At 42.5% G+C, this 21,189-nt stretch overlaps 1 long non-coding RNA gene and 1 other non-coding gene across 2 annotated transcripts in view; one reads left to right on the top strand and one right to left on the bottom strand.

Moving 5' to 3' along the window:
- Nucleotides 1–21,189, top strand: part of LOC134884031 (uncharacterized) — a 63,741-nt gene that overhangs the window by 1,980 nt on the left and 40,572 nt on the right. The gene's annotated exons all lie outside the window — the stretch shown is intronic.
- Nucleotides 12,635–12,764, bottom strand: LOC134858190 (U11 spliceosomal RNA). The gene has a single exon (XR_010164931.1). It is a non-coding gene; the product is annotated as a U11 spliceosomal RNA (small nuclear RNA).

Genomic DNA, 21,189 nt, shown 5'->3' with positions numbered 1-21,189 from the left:
TGCTGCCCAGCAGACGGTGTGTATTTATAGTACCGTAAGCGCCTGTGTTAGTGTTGAGTAGCCGTACCTCTCTGACAGAGTTACTTAGCAAACCCCTGTGGGCTCCGACTATCTATCCCTTTTACAAGGAAGTCATTATAGAAGTGGATTATACACGACAGCAGAATCTCATTTCCAAACCTCTCAGGGATGCACCGTCTGAAACGTTGGGATTAAAATTCTTGGGGCAAAGCTTATTCCAAATATGAAACATACATCTGCACTCAATGTAAGATGTATTTCTCAGTGGACACACTCGACTGTATTAATTCGCCGTGGACATAACAAAACATAGACTTACTTCTTGTTTAATAACTGATGGCATCTCAAAGATTTGTATCAGATTTTAATCTCCCTGCTAATGCCACTGCACACAAACGCCTTGACCTCCCGAGTTCAGTATTAAACGGTCTCGTCTGCGAGGGTATTAGAGCTATTTGATGCTAAGAAAGTGAATTACAAACAGTGTATTCAAATAAAGTTCTCAAAGTATTAAGATGATATTTTGTTCAAATCATAGCTCGGATATAGACACACTTTAATAGCATTCATTTATGTTTGAAGATGTTTTGATGACCTCATTTTGGAGTGGACCCAGTGTATTGTGAAAGGATTTTCAGAAATGTTGTAGGTCTTGACCAAAACTGGAGAAATGAAGGTGACTGCAGATTCTAATCCAGCTGAGGACAAACAAAGGATTGGATCAGTCTGAATTAAATTACCCTATTGATTAGTTTATCAACGCAGCTTTTTTCAGGAACAACAGGTGCAAATCATTTTGTTTCCAAAGCTATTGATCCATGAACACATCCAAAAGAGCATGTAATCCATCCCTGAATTTTCTAGTTTCACTGGAAGCTGCCACAAAGATATCATATCCCAGTAAGGGACACGTGACAACAAAGGCAATATATGGGACATTTTCGCCTTTTTGAACCCGTGAAAGCAACATGCACATGTCCACACACCTCAGCCCTCTCCCCTGTCTCTGTTAAAGCAGGATTTCTGATGTTTGATGCTATAGTGGCCTCCCTGATGCATGACCTTAGACCCCTTCTCAGGTGGTCAGAGATGTTTTGTCAGCTGCTGTTTGAAAGGTCAAGAAGGAACCTTCAAGCTTGAATACGAACATGAAGTATCGGCATTTTCTTTGTAAGTCAAAGCACATAGAACATATGAATAAAGGGCATCTAACGGCACATTGCAGGGTCATTTAGCTTGCCCTGTGACCATGGCTTGTAGCTTTAATAATGGAGCTGTAGCTTCACTGTTTCCTTTTCCTTTGCGATATCGTTGCGCATCCTCCTAAAGAAATCGCCTTCATCCGAATCAGGTCATTCTTTAATTCGAGTGCTCTGAGTGGTACCAAAAAGTCCCCGTCCCTCTCTTATTGCCTTCATGAAAATGACTTGTATAAAAGAGGCTAATTAAAATTGTACTAATTCTAACACTGAGTATGGATCTTATCTCTGATGATCTGTGCATTGCGTCAAAAGCAATTAAGGAAACTGGATGGGCTAAGTTGGCTTTTGTTCCCCAGTCAGTTTAATTAGTGTGATGAATTGTGTAGGAACCTGGATCTAAATGCCATTCAGTCCAGAACTCATCGGAGGGAGCGTGTTTTGTGACGCTTTGTCTTTGACTATTTGGAAAATGGTTCTTGTGTAATAATTTGCAGAGGCACACTCTTTTTCACGTCTTGCATGCTGTGATTGAACGTGGGCTGTCTTGTCCATTCTTTTCACTATAAATCCTCAAATCATTTTGTAATATTCTAAACTTAGAGAATGTATTTCCTGTTTGTCAGGCGTTTACCTCTGAATGGAGTACATTTCCTCCCACTGTGTGTGTGTGTGTGTGTGTGTGTGTGTGTGTGTGTGTGTGTGTGTGTGTGTGTGTGTGTGTGTGTGTGTGTGTGTGTGTGTGTGTGTGTGTGTGTGTGTGTGTGTGTGTGTGTGTGTGTGTGTGTGTGTGTGTGTGTGTGTGTGTGTGTGTGTGTGTGTGTGTGGAAATATTGATCCATTTCCAACTATTGGAGTAGTTTCCATATGATACCGGTTGTGCTCCAGTGTAATGGGTTCTAAGGGAATCCTCTCAACGGCTTCATGTTTCAGAGATTCCTCTCCGTGATAGCTGACCTTACATCCAGCGTGAGCAACCTTAATGTGAACACGGTGATCCCCGTGAGTGGCGCACTGTTGTACAGTAACGGGGCACTATGTTAAGTACAGTATGTTCCTTAATGTTTGACAATATGTAGTAGAACATGTGTGCCTAAAATGTATCATGGAATATAGTCTAGGATTTTTTTTACCCCTCAGTCGATAAATGATAACTCACTTTAATCCAACTTGGTGCATCTTTTCATTATTATCTGAAGAAAAGTTGAGGGTTATTGATGAGTTTAAGTTGCATTATGATGCATACGTTTACTACAGAATAACTGGATTCACTTTCTCCAGTGTGAATAGCCAATATGTTGAGTTAGCTCCGCTGTAGATGTGAAGCACTCGTATTAAATGACGCAGTATGCTCCAACAGTGAACGTTTTAGCATACTTATGTTATGATATCTGACATGAACTCTTTTAGCTGCTCAAACTGAAAGCTTAAACAGACACATGGAGTTGTTAGTTATTCTATACATTTATTGCTGCTGGCATTTCACTCATTATTTATTGAGGCAGATATTCATAACAGAGGCTCAGGAGGTGATAGCAAGATAAACACTTGTGATCTTTCATACTGCTCCAAGGATTCCCCTCAGGTTTAGCAAGAGTGGCGATGTCATGTAGTACATTTACAAATGAGTCAGAAAGGATCTTCAGAATCCGTCCCATCACAGCCAGGGCCAGCCTGATAAATGATGCATGGTGATATCCAAACAGCTACTGAGAAAACGTGTGTAAGGTTTATTGCGATCACAAACGCATGCAAATATGGCTGCAGTGCTGGGGATGATTTATGATCTGGACTTCTGCTGTTTATGAAAACTTAAATGTACTCTCACCCACATAAATATATACAATGATAGATAGATGGCATCCTGTGGCCAACCCGCCCCATTAGAGCTTCATGCTATCCTCCTCTCCTCAGCCCACCAAACCTCAACCAGGGGTCAACAACAATCTAAATTTCAATTAGGGTGGAAAACGCCGCTGATAGAGAGCGAATGAATGTTGATGTCTCTTCGTCTGAGGGTTCAGGTTTCAGCGGCTGCTTGGGAAAAAAAGCATTTGGGGCAATTATTTCATTATCTCAAATCCGCTCACAGCGGGCGGGGGTCACAGCCCCGGCTGAGATTAGGCGGAACCACAATTATTATTACAATTAGAGAGCAGACAGCCCCAGCAGAAGTGTTTTGCCCTGGGAAAAACTGAATGTCAACTTAAGACCGTTATTAGAAAGCTGAAGGTGAAGAGAAGATTAAGAATGCGGAAAGGGACGGGGAAGGTTTTGAATATGTGTTTTATTTGTTTGTTTTCCATGGTTTTCACAGGCTGCAGCATCAAGACATGTGTGCTTCATTACAAAGCCTGAAGTGTAATAGAGGGAACAAAAGCAACGTGAAGCCGCTTGGCATTTAAAGTTAAACCGTGTAGAAACTAAACGTAACCTGCTGCTTTAAAGAAGGATCTGAGGACAAATGAACTGAGAGTAGAAGCTTTTACACATTGATAATGTTTATGTCAACCTGTCAGGGTTCATTGGGTTGAAAAGGTGACCTGAACTGTCTTTGAAATGACCCCGTCCGGCTTGTATTCATTGACTAATTGGAAACCAATAAGACAGGACATTTGATGCAAAGATTGAGAGGTACACCCTGGATGCTGGAGGAGGCGAGAGGAGAAACTGAAATATGTGTACTTCCCACTGACCTTCTGCTTGGTTTTGTCCCATTTAATCTTGGTTGCTACACCTTCAAGCTGTGAAATGTTCTGGTGTTGTTGGGCACTGTTTAAAATACATCTGAAAAAGTGGTTGCTTCATTTTTGTACAGAAGCAGACCGAAAGTGTATTCTTATTTGTAGTTGTCGACCATTGATTTTGCTTCTGTTGCTAGACTGTAACAGATGTAGCTAGTTTCCAACTCACTTTTAAAAAAAGTTTAAAATCTATCTCTATCTAGGGCCTTCTACCGGTTCAAAAGCCAAAATAAAACTACAAACTAAAGTAGACATAGTCATCTTTTTTTATTTCAAACTGACAGAACACATGCACCATGTGACCTATCTGTGATAGTAGTTTATCGCCATATGACTAAGCCCTTATTTGAAATATGTGACCAATCAGTAACATCTGTAGGATATGCCTTTTCTTCTGCAATGAAATTAGCTTGTGTTATTATATTATTATATTAGGGCTTTCCTACACACACACACACACACACACACATTCACACACTTTCAGAAATGTGTATGAGTTGTACTTAGCAGCGCAGCGACGATGCTATTACTAGCATAAACAAGAGGGTTTTTAGGGAGAGGATGATAATTGGAGATCTGAAGAGGTCGTCTTCCTCTCTAATTGACTCCAGCTTAGAAGAGGACCCCAGATGACAGTTTCCCGGCGCGTTCCTACCGATGGATGATATTAATGTCGCGGTGAGGTAGCAGAAATGGCATTCGGAGACGTCAGTGTAACTAGTTTTTGATTTGTTTCACGGCAGGGGAGAAAATGGAATGAGGTCCCCAGTTCCGGTGTGTATGTGTTTCCTGCATAATAACCATAATCATAGTCATAACATTAGTGTCAAGGCGTGATAATGTTAGGAGCCGCGGCGTTAGCAGGAGCTAATGGAGCATAATGAGTGTGGGTCTGTGTTCTGGGAGGTGGGCTTGGTCTTGTGTATTGGAGAGTGCTTTTGCAAAGGAACAGGAAGCTGAATACACAACAGATACAACATGCAGCTTTTACAATGAAACCGTCATGCTAGGAGGCCATGTACCTCTTCATTTCTTCATTTCTTCAGAAGGCACTGTTCCCTAGAGGAATTTGTTTGCTTAGATTAGATGTCGTAATTAATTATATTATTACAGACCAATTCATCTTAATTACGACTGAATTGTTCTTGGATACATCATGTTTTCTGTCCTCCGAATGTAGAACGTATAACTATCCAGCGTTATCAATTAGTTTCATTTTATAAAGGCATGCCATTTCTTGATTAATGTCAAAGTACTTAACAATTTACCATTATCCTCCAGGCGACGCAGCATTACCCCAAACAATGATCTCATTCAGAAACATTTCTGTACGTTTTGTTCGCTCAGTTATTCCAAATGTTTGAGTTTTCTTACTTTGCAAGTCATTCCTTTTCCTCCCTCTCTTCCTTTCCCTCTTAATTAGCAGTCAAAGCCGTCAGCAGTGATCTCACATCATGGAGTCACCCAGTGTTGCTTGCTGCAGGAAATCAGTGCTGAAATAATCAAGCTCAATGGAGGTGGATGCAGCCGGTGGGCGGGCGAGCTGCTCCTGATTAGCTGTCTGTCTGACTCGACCCTCAGTGGAAGGACTCATTATCAGACTTCAGTAATATTCAGAAATGACTCATCTCTTTGTTGATAGAAGGAGGAATCTTGAGCAAATTGCAGCATCAGATAAGATCAATCTTAAATGAGACAAGGCGTAACGCACTCCTTTACAAACATACATCGACAGTAAGATGGGAGTGGATTGTTGACCATGGAAAGGTCTGCTATTGGTGTCAGTGTGAACCGCCCAGTTGGTCTGTTTAGTTGTTTTCAGCACCAGTTGTTGTTTCTTTAGCAAAGGTAAAAAACAAGTTCTTGGCCTTTTTACTGAAGTGTAAAATGTAGTTGAATATGTCTATGGTTCTTTAACACCCATAGATGCCTCTCTGCTTTTAGAGACATCAGTTTAGTTTGCGTTGAGGGCTGGTAATGCCATCCATCACTGTTATCACAGCCTCATCTGTCATCTGACTCAGCTAAATGTCACCGCCGACATGTGTCAGTGCTTTGGAACATGATAGACGCATGTACTGGAGAGTGGGTTAGGTGGTGAGTGGGTTACAGCGGAACTTGTCCCTACATTAAAGCAGTTCTAGTGCAACAGTAATCAGCTATGTTTGTCTGAACAAAGGGTTGAAGTGCAGCTCCAATTAAAGAGCTGTGGCATACTCAGCACTTTGCAGCTTCTACCATTGCTTGTGAGAATTGCTGTTTTAGCAGTTTTTCAGTGTCCATTATACTACAACAGGCTGCATAAGGAGTCGTCTGTTTAGGCTACATGTAGGGATGCATCAATTGTGACGTAATGTAAAAAGGGATTATTTGGCGGAATTTATTTTTGTATATTTTCTTTTTCTTGCAAAAAAATTGTACCGCTCCAAAAGCTTTCTGAGCCTTCTATACAGCTACTAACTCTACGAGAATAGTTGTTACTGTTTGGAGCCGCGTGCCAATTTGCAGAAGGTGGCCAAAGTCAACAGAAATTTCATCAATAATGTTTCAATAGCAATTGAAATGGTTTGTCAAGGTCATTGTAGAGTTTTTATATGGCAGTAACTGGCCATTAGGGCCGTTTTATATAATGCCAAACCACAAATGGTCTGGCACTGTTCTGGCATTTTATTATACACTAATATTACTCTGCTGGCTTTGAACCAGTCAGGCAGTAACTGCACTGCTCTTGACGCTGTAACCACTCCCCATTGCTCTTTGCTAAAGGTATTTATGTAATGTTGTGTGTGTGACAGAAAGAAATAGGCCGACGAATGCTTTATATCTGTGAATTAAAAGGTTATCTTGGTAAACAACATACCACTCTAATGATCTCAAAGTTAATAAATCGCCCGTTTGTTTATTAACTTTTGAGATAGCAGCATGCCTGGCTCCCTATGGTGCCTAACTGCTAATTATTTATGAGTCGCAGCTATATGGATGTGAAGTGCTAATGAGATGGCACCCCCTGCTTCGGCCCCCCTCCCATCAGCAGCAGCACAAGGCTAGTTTAAAAGCGTGCCATCGGCCGACACGTGCCACAGCTCCACTCAGCTGCCGGTGAGGCTCCGGACTTTGACTACACGTGACTGTGAAATGGATTCCATTTTTTTCCCTCAGTGTCTGATAATAAATTCAGCAGGGTAATGATAGGTGTCTGAGCTGCCTGTAGTCAGAGAACATGGCTGTTTATCTCTAATGCCCAGCAGTTTGCCCATTTCAGTGCACACACAGCTCAGCATACACCAATATAACCCTTCTTTTACACATCTCGCCACCCTATTACTCTGCTCAACATCACTCCATCCTTGCAAATATCTCCTGCCTTCAGTAATCCTTCCTCCACACCTTCCTTTCCCTCGCTCTACCCCTCTCCCTTTCTTTCTCCAAATGCTGCCATCAGTCCTTATTGAGGCCATTGCCCAGGCTCATCACGCAAAGTGCCACTGGCTGCAGCTGAATGCATCTCTGTGGGCCAGCAGTGAGAGCCAGAGGGGACAGGCCGGAGGACACATCTGCCATGACAGTAATGCACTGACTCAGCGCTCGGTGCCGAACACTGTGGCCTGAACTGGCCTCTGAAGGGTCTGGACACAAACATACATGCACACACATGAAGTCAGCAGACACAGAAGACATGTGCATAAACAATGGATGTTAGTTTGGTTAGAAATTCCGAAATGTTGAGGATACAGATGCGACAAATATATACAGAGTGCGTCAGCTGTGAGGTGGGACAACCCCGGTCCCTCCGCTGTCTCTTCTTCATGTTCACATAGAAATCCAGATGACAGCCCATTCTCCAGCGAGCATCTGGAATACAAAAACACATCGACCCTCTGGTCACCGGTTCTCTGCCAAGATAAAATGTGCTTCCTTCCAACGGCGTCTTGTGTCTGCCTCCTTCTTCCTGAGCTTTTACTCTCCCATCATTGTAAATTGCCTCCTTTGTAAAAATATACAGTGTGAGGGATTCAAACACCCACACTTTTTGTGGGGATGCTGGGGGTGCTGCAGCTGCCGTCCTTACATTGATTAATGACAAAAAGAGAGGTTGAGGTACTTCTGTCTTTGTTTGTGCCGGCATCAATTGTCCCCCTGAGCAGAACAGTGATGATGTCTTTAATGGCCCAATCTCCATCAAGTTCATGAGCAAAACAGGCACAGGCATGTGTGCCGACACGCACACGCTCACAATTACTGTCTCGCCCATATGCTTCAATTCCCACGTCCCCCCTTTCCTTCCTCCTCCTCCCCCTCAACTGGCCTTGATACCGCAGCTCATCTGTGCTGCACCCTCGCGTCGCTTTCTTCTTGTCCACTTTTGTTCCACGCCATTATTTGATGCCAAGGCCGCCCTAATGAATGCTTCTCCGGTCGTACATCCTACTTCCAGAGAGAGAGGGGGAGAGAGAGAGAGAGAACTTCCTGCTACATGACAATGTTAATGCTAAAATGGTATAACGTATATCTTTTTATAAAGTACAATTTCACTTTCATTTAGCTGTATGCATTTGGAAGAAAATAGACAACTATATCCAAAATCGGTCACCAGATGTTGTCTCCCAGAACTGACAGAATGCTTCTGATCTCAGTCAGCAGCAGCTGCTAGCATGTGAAAGCTACATGCTAACAGAAAAGGTGCTTTCATTACATGTAGATAATGCAAGTGTCTATACAGTTCTTCAAAAATTACGGGTTGGGTCGAATCAAGTGTAATTGAACCTCGGATAAAGATTAAGGTGGTTACTTTTTGCAGTGCAATAGAATAATAGAGAGGAGCAGGAAGTGGAAGAAGCTGACCTCACTTGAAGCCAACAGACAGTGAAGAGTCATCTGTGTTTGTGTGCTTGGCAGCAGGACCACCTTGTGTACACACCGCCATGGAGGCCTAATAATATTTTCCAAAGGAGATGAATGTTTTTCTCTTTTTTGTAGTTGCTCACATGGACCTGAAACCTCTTTGCTGAGCTAAGGGAACAGATGGGATGTGTGTTGTTAACGCTGGCTCCGACAGCAGGTCTTGCGCTGAGTTCCCAGACTTACTTGAAGGAAAGTGTATCAGCTAGTTGGCCTCACTGGATTGTTTGGGAGAATGTGTGGTGAACTGATCAAAAAAGCCAAATATCTTTATAGTGTAGAGTGGATCACCGGGTTAATCTAAAAAATAAAATAATTCTGCAGTAGAACACTCCAGAGAACATGAGCAAAGCATTCAATGGAGATCCAGCTGTTTGTTTAAAATAATCTCCAATTCTATGATTCATCAAATTGCCTTTTTACTTTGCTCCAAAGGATTTCAAAGTTATGACTGTGGAAACATCAGAATTTGTTTAATGTGCGGTCTGATACTGTCTAACTACATTTTTCTAAATATCTATTTATTCATTTTTTAAACGTGAGAGAGTAAATGAAATGCATGATACCATTAAACAGATGCTGTGTAATTCAAAAACAACTATCAAATGCATCTCTGCATTCTGACCCTTTAACAGACGTTCGTCCACTTGCAGCCATCTAATGTGTTTTTCACTCATCATTACTATGATTGGTAATCATTTGTTTAAAAAAACCTGCTACACAATATAACGTCACCGGGACATTCAGACGTTTTCAGCCAGTCAATATTTTCTGACAAGAAAAGTAACTGCTGGGACTGAGGCACAAACTTAAAGCACAAACACCAGCGCTCTGTCGTCGCAGCAGAATCAACAGGATGAGATTGTTGCGCCCTCAGGCATTTTGCCCATAATGCATTGGCTGCAGAGGCCTGGTTACCTTTACCCAGCTCTGTATTGAGTCACTGGTTGCTGGCTAGTGGGGAACAAGGGAACTCAGAGAAACGTGATTGAATATCAGTGGAATATAATGAGACCCATTGATCTCTATTCTGGATACAGAGGGGGAGCAGGCTGCAAAATGACCCCATTTAACTATAATGTGTAAAACCCCAGTCAGCGAATCACCATTCCACATACAAAGTCAGCATGTCAAACTGTCCTGCAAAGCTAATAGCTTGTGACTGACAGCAAGAGTTATTGTGAAGATGGAGAAGGCTGAAAGTAGAGTATGCTGCTTCTCAGCTTCATTGCTCTCATAAGGACTCCTTGCTGTTGGGTGGTAGAAAAGATATAGGAACATTATATTTACATTTTCGCAAACAACTAATGACTATATTGATTTCTGTCTTGGTTCAGTCGTCTTATTCAAACAGCATGTTGCTCTCATCACCCCCTGTAAATAGTGCACTAAAGTTAAGTTTACCCCAGAAACTATAATTTTCTCCTTTCATTTTGTTTTCATCTGGATCAGTGGTTTCCCCTTTTGGTTTAGCCAGGCATGCTCTCAGCTCCCTGCCTTTCCACATAAAGTAGACGTGGCGTTGGTTTTACAGCAGCAAAATAAAGACGGGAACCAAACCTATCAACAAGCAAACAACTCATAAACGGTCCTCACATTTAGTTTGTTCTGAATTCAGATTGGTTTGGAAGTTTGCAGCAGGAAATGACAAAAACACATTCAAACCCATAAAGCCGTAACTATGGCTACACTGTTTATCATGGTTTTAGTGCCCAGAGTTAGCAGCTGATTGAGATGTATGCAGGGCCTTCAACACATGTATTTAATTTCTCTCATGAAAACATTACATGCTATTTTTCGAAAGGTGAAGATTGAAATTAAGCAAACGGAAAAATAAATTCCCTCTTGAAATTCCCAGGCTGAAAATGAAACTTCTCTCAACACGATTATTGTAGGAGCGTAAAAACAGGTGGCTGTGTGTGTTCTCAGGCACAGATCTGCTCGCTGTCTGTCAGACCCTCCCAGGCTGTCTGGCTCGCCCATAGGTCATGGTTGGCTGTCTTCAATGACACATCTGTCTCTCTCTGAAAGCCGGCCCTGCAGTCCAAAGAGCCAGCTCTGGTTACCTGAGGGGCCTCCCCCCGTACTCTGAGCCCATATCAAAGCAGGGAAGGGGGGCACGTTTCAGACGTCCAGAGGGAGGAGAGAGGGGAGCTGAGGAGAGACTGTTGTTGTTCTCTTTACTTTGGATACATCCCAAGAGTTATTAATCCAATTCTGTTGCTTTTGTCATTCGTAAAAGATATAGCCAAAGAAATAAAGGGTGAAAGGGAGAAGGGGCTGCCTTGCGTGTGGGCCAAAAGAAAATGACCTTCAATAAGATTATATAATAGCCTGAAATGATCAGGTGCTGACAGTCTGCTGTCATTAGTAAGCCATGATGAGGTGACATGAGGAAAGATTAGAAGGAATCACAGGAAGAGAAAGAGGCGGACGGTCAGCTTAAGGACATATCTCTTTTTGTGCTCTTTCTTCTTTGAGAATGGAATTTTGTTAGCTGCAATAAGATTGTGTCCTTGCTGGCATCCATTTGGTAATTTCAAGGGGCGCCATGACTCCACTTGCACTGTGATGTTTATATTGAATGAATTTGATAGTCAGTGTAATCGTGTAGTAGCCTCTTAGTCTCTTAACAATGTTATTAAAGCGTACTCGATATAAGGACCTCTTGAACATTATCTTTCTCCTGTTTTCTTTCATCCCTTTTGCTGTAGGAGCTCACATTGCTCAGTCCTTTTTTATCCTTTGTTTTTCTTGAAATAAAAGTATCATACACTTCGTTACCATCATGATCTAAAAAGGTTTCAGGGATTTAAGAGCAGCTTTTTGACTGCAGGTCATCTACCCTGAGTTTGAGGCTACCACCGTCTGACTGTGGAACCAGCTGTGAGCTTACACTTTGAGGATGAAGACATCCCAAGGGCAAAACAAACTCCTTCCCTGCAGCAACAAAACACTTCAGCAGATGGATCATTTACTGTGAAAGCAAAACACTTTTCTCCGGTCCTCATTTTGCTGCGCCTCTATCGCTCATATCTCCTACATTGCTTTTCTCCTCCACATGCTCTTTCTCATTTCCTCTAATTTAGTCTCAGGTCTTTTTCGCCATCTCTTTACCTCCTTTTCCATCCTTCCTTCCTCCCTGCTGCTCCATCTGCTGGGATTGTCACAGGAGGGTCATCAGAAAATGCTAGATGCCTTCTATTATAAAAATGCGTTTCAGAACAATTGGCTTTCAAGGCAACCATGCAAGACGAGGCTGAGTCGGACATCGTTGGACTCTTTGTAATATTTCTGCCAGAACACCAGCTGGTATCATTTAATTGCCTATTCTCTTCTGAGATGCACCTCCATCCCCAAAGCTGAGAGGGCTCTTTACTTTGTGTATGGGTGGGCAACAAAGACTCAAGCCTAGAAGGATTCCGTACAGTGTGCTTTTGAGCAAATCTTGGCAGTTGTCCATAGAAATCTCCTTCCTCTTTATCTGAATGGAGGTACATAAACATTGGTTGGCCAGTTTTTCCCCATCATTGCACAGGAAAAGGACAAAATCCTCAACATTTTTCATTAAGCAGGCCTGAATTTTAAACTTCGCTATGTAAGGACACTGCATAGAATCAGAGGATGAAACCCTCTTTATTAGTCACATAGCACAGGAGGGCACACACAGTGAAATGTGTCCTCTGCATTTAACCCATCCTAGTAGTAGCAGCAGTGGGCAGCTATTGTGCAGCGCCCAGGGGGATTGGAGGTGTCTGGTGCCTTGCTCAAGGGCACCACAGCAGGGCCTAGGAGGTGAAAAAATATAATAATTGTGCTTCCGAAATCCCTTGATAGCGATTCCACATAAGGAGTGGTTATCCCCACCCCTCCTCTGCCAAGCACGGCAGAAGCCCTTGAAGACAAGGTCACACTACCAAGGAGCTACAGGCTAACCTCAGTCACTGTAATTGGCGACTGATGTCCTACAACCTTGAATAGCCTTAAGATCTTAGATATATTTCCCTCTTCCTGTCTCCCGCTGAAAGGCGACCACTTCTCTCAGGATGGAGGCATCCAGCAAACAGCGGTGTAATGTCGTGGAACAAACTCTTTCTAGGCTCAGAGTAGCGGCCCATTTTGTCTGCTCAATCTACCAGTCAAACACAGACAATGAGATTTATGAGGGAAATAAAGGCAGCCATCGGCTCAGGGTAAACAATGGAAATCAGAGGAAGAGGGATATACCCTGTCTTTCATTATTTTTAAAGGGACACAACACAAAGTAGAAAAGCCGCTGGCAAGAACTTAATTTTTTCCCCAATTCCTCCTAGAGTATCAGAGCTGGCTTTGAGAATTTTAAGTGTGGCTGCAAAAAGTAGGAAAGAACAGTAGGTAATAAAATGTGGACTTTTTAATAGCATACCATTCAGAGTTATAGGGTATAAAAAGATAAAATCATGTCCCTGCCAGGAGCCATCACAAGGACTTTATCTCTCACCAGATGCTTGGAAGTTGGTTTTCTTCAAAACCCAAATATTATCCAGTCACATAAACTGCACACACTGATAGGCAGGAGACCTTCATGGAGGCCAAGATGATGTCAGGCAGAATGAGCTGTTGTTGGAAGGAAAGAGGAAGAGGAGGGAGGGGTGGGGCTCTGAAGCCTTTGTTGCCGATCTGGAACAGGTGGCTCGTGTTTTTACTCTAAATCTATTTCAACAACACACCTTCTTCCTCCCCCCACACCCCAATCTACGCCGGCATTTACTCCGTAATGAACTAAAACAGTGAGTTTGCATCCTGTTTCAATTCCCCAACCCCCTCCAGTCGTTATTCACCTAATTACCGTCATCCAGTGCTCCCCTTCCTGTGCTCCTCCTAGCATGTATTTAAGCATCATCCTACTGTACAGCGCTAATTTTCGCTGAGAGTTTAACTAAGTCAGGAATTTCAATTAGTTTTATTGCTTTTTTAAAGGCTTTGTAAGGCATTTAAAAATCTAATTATATTTTACTGATTGAGTTGAAATGCTTGCTCAATTTCCATTCCATTGAGCCATGTATTTTGTTTTTAGCTGCCTAGGAAACTGCTCCGGGAAGTTGTCTTCATCATGATTCAGCCACTACAATAAGCAGTTGGATTGCATTTCAGCTGCTCCTGTTGTTTGCCCTCCTGTTTTCAAAGAGCAACCGGTACATCCTTTATCTTTAGACTTTCCTTTACTCAGAGAAGTGTTGAACAAACTGGTGTAGGGAATCGATATGGATGACAGGATAAAAGTCCAAAAGTGGGCAAAAGTGTAAAAGTATGCATCACTTTTAAATTCCACTGCAACGGAACAGAGCGATCTCCGGGATGATGCAAACAGGAACACGTACTAGATGGTTTGCAGTTCTTAGAAGTCTATCAGTATTCTGGCAGAGCCTGTAAAGTGTCTCATGTGTTTAACATTACAGGGAGTGTCTCAGGGAAAACTGATATAAAAGGGTGTTGTTGGGAGAAGGAATATAAATCAAATTTAGGGATGGATCGATAGGATCCCCCAGACTGGCTTTGAGCAGACCAGGTGTTGCGCATGACGTGAGTGTTCCACATTAATTTCAGTTTGCTTTGGTTATCAGTTCCATTCATAATGTCATGGCTGGCCGTTGACCCGGTCAGTACTGCAGGGATCTCAGCCAGATGCTAATTTCTGAAAAAAACCATCCCAGTCAGTTCCATGTAGTCTAGTATACAAAGTTTAGGGTGATCTAAGGGAGGAGTTCAGGATACAGTTGGGCTTTAATGAAACACCCGACTGAGTTGCTTTTTCGGAAATATAGGTTCTTTTAATTTGGAGCTGGGTTCATTAAAAATAAAAGCCAGGGTATCTTAATCCATACTGATTTGTTTTTACTATTATTCCTTGATCGTGAGTACTGGTACTCTGTATGGACCGAATAAATGAAGACACGGCCATCAGCATTGACATAGAAATGGTTGGATTGGTGAAAGAGCAAAGTGACACATGTTTGATGTTTGGTATAGCGTATGTATTAACCTCAGTAAGCTTCTTTAGCAGCTGAACTCGGCCTGTTGGATCTACATGATATTCTTCTCGTTTTTTAGGCAGTGGTTGAGACGGCCTCGCAGAACTGGGTCAGGGATATTATTTTGATGCCTGGCCCATTATTTGATGAAGTGCTTAAAGTTTCCCTGAGGTCCAAGACAAGATTCTCTAATATGATTTCCCTACTGGCTAATTACATTATGAATAATTTGTACCCGGTCCACCACCCTGGCTATCACATCTGGAGCAAGAATTGATAAAAAAGAGTGTAAGTGTGTAAGTGTGTGTTGGGCTCATAACACAAGAGAGGAAGGAATTCATACCGAATTGAACAGAGGAGAGGGGGAAAAGATCAGTCTTAGCGACAGAGGAGAGCATGGAAGATGACAAGGTAACTGATGTAATGTCACAGCAGCAGACTAAAAGGGCCCTACAAATTGTCCATTCCCTTGACTACCGACGGTAATAAGACAAGATAATGCATAGCTTTCTAATAAAATCTTAATGAGAGCGAATATATGCTGGGGCTCTCGTGTGCAGATCATTCAGTCTGGGGTAATAATGCAAATTGTCTGTCCCATCTGTTTACTCTTAAAACCTGAGGCCAAGTTTTGGTGCAGGAATTGGTCATAAGAAATGGAAAATGAGTTAGCATTCCCGCTTCCTGGTCTCGTGTCTTTGTCTGTGTTTATATTCTACACTGTTTAATGTTACACATCCTGAGCCACTGCTTAATGGTTCATTCATAAAAAACAGACTGAAAAAGAAAACGTGATAATGTTAGAGCTCTGCAACAAATGTGTTTGTTTGTTTTTGCCAATGAATGATTCACTTGACTCATCACTCAGAGCGGAGCAGCTGTGAGGCATGGGGGGGGGGGGGGGCCTGAGCCTGAGCCTGGGAGGTGGCCATGCTGCGTGAGGCGGCTCCTCCTTCATCCCTTTGGGTGTTTTTGACACTGCCGCTGACACAATGTAATTTGTTTCCTTTCTGTTGTTTCATTTTGTCATCCATCTAATCGAGTCGCTGCGGCCGTGTGTTTACTTCCTCGCGCTGTCATGTAATTGGTTTGCGAGGTGACTTTTTGTTTGTGACAGTTATGCAGCATCTATGGTGAAGATTAATGGGAGGGTCCTAAAACTCCCTTTTTAAACGTGTTGCAGCGTGGTGGCATTCAATGAGAGTTAAATGAGACAAATTGAAACTGGTCTCTACCAGTCATGAACTGGGCTCTTCTGTGTTTGCAGCATGAGTGGAACATAATGAATTAAGAAATTGTCAACAACATACAGTGTTTTCACAAAATGTGACACTAAATTAACATTTTGGCAGCTTGTTTCTTCGTTTTAAGTGGGCATTCCTAAAAACACACATAAGTTATTTATCTGATGGTACAGGATACTCACAGTCCAACTCCCTTATGAAAAATGTCCCTATTAGGCCTTGTGTAATTGCATCCCGTGGTGGTCTACGTGCTGCTTTAGAGACAAACTCGCTCTCGGAACATTTTCAACAGATTTGTATGAGTGTGTCAAATCTCCGATAAGAAACCAAGAGGGGTTATTTTCACAGTTCCCTCTCCTTTTGTTTGTGTGCGCGTGCCTTATCGCATCCTGGTCTTTATCCGTCCCTAAGATTGGTGGTTAATTGACAAATAGATGAGCTGAGTGGAGGACAGCAGGGGTAGATAGGTGACACAGAGGACTGAGAGACTCAACGTTTGTGAGGGTGAGGCTCGGAGAGTGAGATGATGATCTAGCCGGGGAAAGCGACAGAGCCTCAGGAGGAGGGGCAGACCATTGAGGAAATGAGGAGGAATGTCATGCTCATGAGCAGCGGCATGGAGGAGAATAGCTGCAGGAGATGAGAGCTTCAGAGTGATGGGGGGCATGAGAGGAAGAGAGGGCACAGAAATGCAAGAGAACAGGCCTTTATGAAGGAAGAAAGGCCTGGACTACAAAGAAATTATCCATTTTTTCTTAGCTGGAGCCCACTTTCATCTGCTCAGATGGCAGATTTCTGTGTAAATGATCATGGGGAAACACTTGTTTCATCCTACGCATGTCACAAAAAGTCTTGAATAATTTGCTGTAAATTAAACATGTAGTTGTTTCACGCGAGTAACCCTCCGTTCTCTTATCTGCATCCTTTTCTATTTTATTATTATCTCACAGTTACATTTGAACTATTCCTCAGTTGTCTGGAACCCTGACATCACTGCATAAAGGGAATATTTAAAACTGAATCATAATGTTTTTTTGTTACAAGGAGAAGATCACATTTAAGGACAAGACACAGAAAGTCACTCAACAAATATACACATTCTGAAGGCTGGTTTTCAACGGATAAGATCTGTGTCATCAGTTTTAACAAACGGCGATGAACGTTTGATTTCCATAGTCCTCCCAAACCACATTTTGCTCCTGCTTTACATTTTCACATACGGTGTCAAAACGAATGTCTCTCCACATGGAGTGGGAAAGGTAAGTCCGTTTGTCACAGAAAAATTAGATGAAAGTTGAGGAGAAAGGAAACTGATGAGGCTGATTTAGCTTGATTTATATTCTTCACCGGTAATGACAACATTACGACACCACCCACTGTACAACTAATCCTGTCCACGTTGGGCTAAAGACAACAACCTCCACCTAAAGCTACAGGACTCGCACAGAGGGCCGATTTGGGTTTCAACATGCACAATCTGTGGGTTATTTGATATATTTAGTGTCTCTTAAGCTGTTCTGGGAAAGGCAAATGGAATTTATTCATTACGGTTTTTATTTTTGCCTTAAAAACCATCTTAATCATTGTTTAGCAGGTTTTTCTCACAATAGGTGTTGCATTAGTGTCACATTAGCTCTTAAATGAATGAACATTTAAATAAATCCAAATTTAAATTGAAAGGATTCACAGAAAATCTGTCAGTGGGAACCTTTTAATAAGTGACTCATGAGACACCAAGGGCAGCTAAAACTGGAAGGTTGCTTTTGGATTCCCGGATGCATAATATCCAGCATAAAGGCTTCCCCTGCTGCCTTGTGAATGTGACTCAACTGCTAGTCACGACCGAGGCTTTTAAAACGAAAGAAATGACTGTGATTTTCTGCGTTGAGTTCAACTTTTGGGACATTTTTCCTCCCAATTAGCACCATTGACCAACAGGAAGCAGTCCTGACAGCGCTGACCTTTTAAGACAATGGAGGGTTAGAGATTCTAAATTGCTTCACAGAAGAGACTTAATTGTCGATAGTACAAACATAAACATTAAATTAGCTTTGTAAACTTACTGTGCTGTTTGCGTACAAGCTGCTGAAGTTTTTATTTTAAGACAATCCTGTGAGTAAAAGGAGGATCAATCGTCCCAGTACAGAGAAAAACAAAGAGCGGTTTTTTCTGACATTTGGTGCTAGCACGTCTGCGCTATCACACTGTCAGCGTTTGAAGCATCTATCTCACTTTTCAAAGCTCAACATTGGTAGCGCAGTTGTGCTCATTTGTTCCCTCAAGTGCTGCCAGTTTGCTTTCTCAGCTTACTGTACCAAAAACAATCATGTGGCAGGGAAAACCCAGAGCTTGAACCAGGGCCAGTGACATTTCCTACTGTCCTCTTTTCTCACACACACAGATTCCCATCACCCTTGGGCAACCATCAGATAGCAACCACAATGCTTATTAACCTCTGCCACAGACCGTAGACCAGCATGTTGGCAGGAACTCCAAAAAGTTGTTGTGTCTTTGATGAGGTTTTAAGGTCCCTGTATGGTTTCCTGCATCACAGTGCAACACTCTGGGGCGGTGGTGGCAAAGTGGTTAGGGGCTTGGCCTGGGAACTGTAAGGTCAGCAGTTCAAGTCCCCGAAAGACCTGTGCTACCGTGGTGTCCCTGAGCAAGGCACCGTTCCCTACACTGCTCCTCGGGCGCCGCACATATGGCAGCCCACTGCTCATAACAATAGGATGGGTCAAATGCAGAATTCTCGAATATCCCCACGGGGATTAATAAAAGTACATCATTCTTTCTGCAGTTAATCTCCTTCCAGCGTGTTTCAATTTGCATCTGCAATTATCCTGGGAATATGGCCTTTTATTCACTATACTCCTTCAATGAGCAGTCATTAGTCAGGGATAAAACAAACGGGAAAAGGGAATTGATTTGAAAACCAACGTATTAATGTTATTGCTGTTTTCTTATTTTTCATTTATCAAGAAGCCAAAGGAGACATTGCCCTATGACAGGGTGTTATTGTATTTTAGGAGTTGAAAGTCATATTTACGAGTTTTAAAAGTGTATTGGATTATTCGTAGGCTCCTTTTGTTACATTTACTGTGTCTTTCAGAAAGCTGCTCTGACTCCCCTGTTATGTTGGAATGGCAAAAGTAGTAACAACATTTAAGGTGAAGCCTTGACCTTAGTTTGTGTCATGTTGGATCATAGAAGACTTCATGCCTTCTTATATTATTGCTTCTACTGCGAGGTTAAAAAGGCTTATTACTGTAGGTATTCTGATGTTTAAATGCCCATTTCTTTCTTTCATACTAGGACTAAAAGACTGCAGATCAACACCCGTAACCTTGAGCCAACCCCCAACTTAATCCTTTTGCCTTCGTTCTACCCAGAATCATAAAAGCACTGAAGCATGTGAGTCCTGTCTGCAGGATTCCCCTTGCACCAAATGGCTGTAATTTTAGGTTTGGACAATCAAGGCGGATTGTGTTTGCAACCATATGGTTTTATTTTTCAGCTGAGCCACTGGCCTGAAGGCTGAACTAGTTTCTGGGTTGTTATCGTTATTTTCTACAGTAAATCCGCCCTCAGTTCTGAATTTAGAAGTGGGCCTCACAGAGCCCAGGAGGTGCACTTGACCCGCAAGCTTTCTGTTTGTGTCAAAGATAGTTTTATATTGTAAATCTATCTATGAGTTTAGAAGCTTTACCTTCTGCATTCAATTCATACACCATGTAATCCACCATAACATATCAGAGTTAAAGGCTCTGGTGTGTTCCGGAAAAGAGAATTGTTGACATAAATTTTATGACGATAACATACACTGCCTGGCCAAAAAAAAGGTCGCTGTGGCATCGTCTCCACAAGCTTCTGCAACGTCACAACATTTGTTTCTGTCTTGCATTCATTTTTTTGTGTGAAAATGATGTCTCATGCTCCCTGAACCACTCTTTCACAATCTGAGCCCGATGGATCCTGGCATTGTCCTCTTGGAACATGCCCGTGCCATCAGGGGAGAAGAAATCCATTGATGGAATAACCTGGTCCTTCAGTATATTCAGGGAGTCAGCTGACCGCATTCTTTGGGCACATTGCTGAACCTAGAGCAGACCAACTGCAGCAACCCCAGATCATAGCACTGCCCCCACAGGCTTGTGACCTTTTTTTTGGCCAGGCAGTTTATTAATAAGCAATCTTAATTTCTGGGATTAGTGTTTGATATAGTTGACATTTCAAATGTTCAGTACGAACCTACCCCTGCCTTTAATGTAACTTCCTTAAGTCTAATAAGAACCTTGTTGTGTTTTTGTTCAATTCAGAGTGCTACCAATGACAACTTTCCAAGATACTCACAATAAATTATGAATCTCCCTCTCCTCACTTCTGAGACTAATAATAACACGGGGATGACGGTAAATAACAAAAGGCTGACATCTCATTCCGTTTTCCATCACCCAGGCCTTCAGCGGTACACAAGTGAGAGACACAGAAGCAAAAAGTATCCTCAACATCAATCTCATACGCACACACAGATGCCGCTCAACACTCTCCACCTGCCTCGCCATGTCTGCCAAATTAATCTGTGTGAGGAGATGAGTTTGGGATGAATTCATCTCCACTGGATGAGAGAGCAGCTTCCATATGTTGGGCCTGCTGGGAACCTGAGTGCTGTATCCTTATTTCCCCCGAGGCGGCAGTCGCTGCAACCCAGACAGAGGCATGGCGGCACTAAATGCAGGAGAGATAGGGGAGTGTTATCAGTGGAGCCTGCTGAGAGTACACACACACACACACACACACACACACACACACACACACACACACACACACACACACACACACACACACACACACACACACACATCCTAGTCTGACCTATTTCCCCTTATGTTACCGAGTGTTATCAAGACTTCTTATCTTGTGTCTGTGAGACGCTGAGGCATCTGAGGTGAACCCTACTTGTTGATGATGTGGAATTTTGAACAATAAGAAGAAGAACAACAATGCAACACAAAATGCTCAAAGTTAGCTTCTATAGAAATGGGGAACAAGTAGATGTCAACACAAATAT

The sequence above is a fragment of the Eleginops maclovinus genome, chromosome 21 (genome assembly GCF_036324505.1).
Source record: "Eleginops maclovinus isolate JMC-PN-2008 ecotype Puerto Natales chromosome 21, JC_Emac_rtc_rv5, whole genome shotgun sequence".
NCBI lineage: Eukaryota > Metazoa > Chordata > Actinopteri > Perciformes > Eleginopidae > Eleginops > Eleginops maclovinus.
This window is presented reverse-complemented; position numbering and strand designations above follow the sequence as displayed.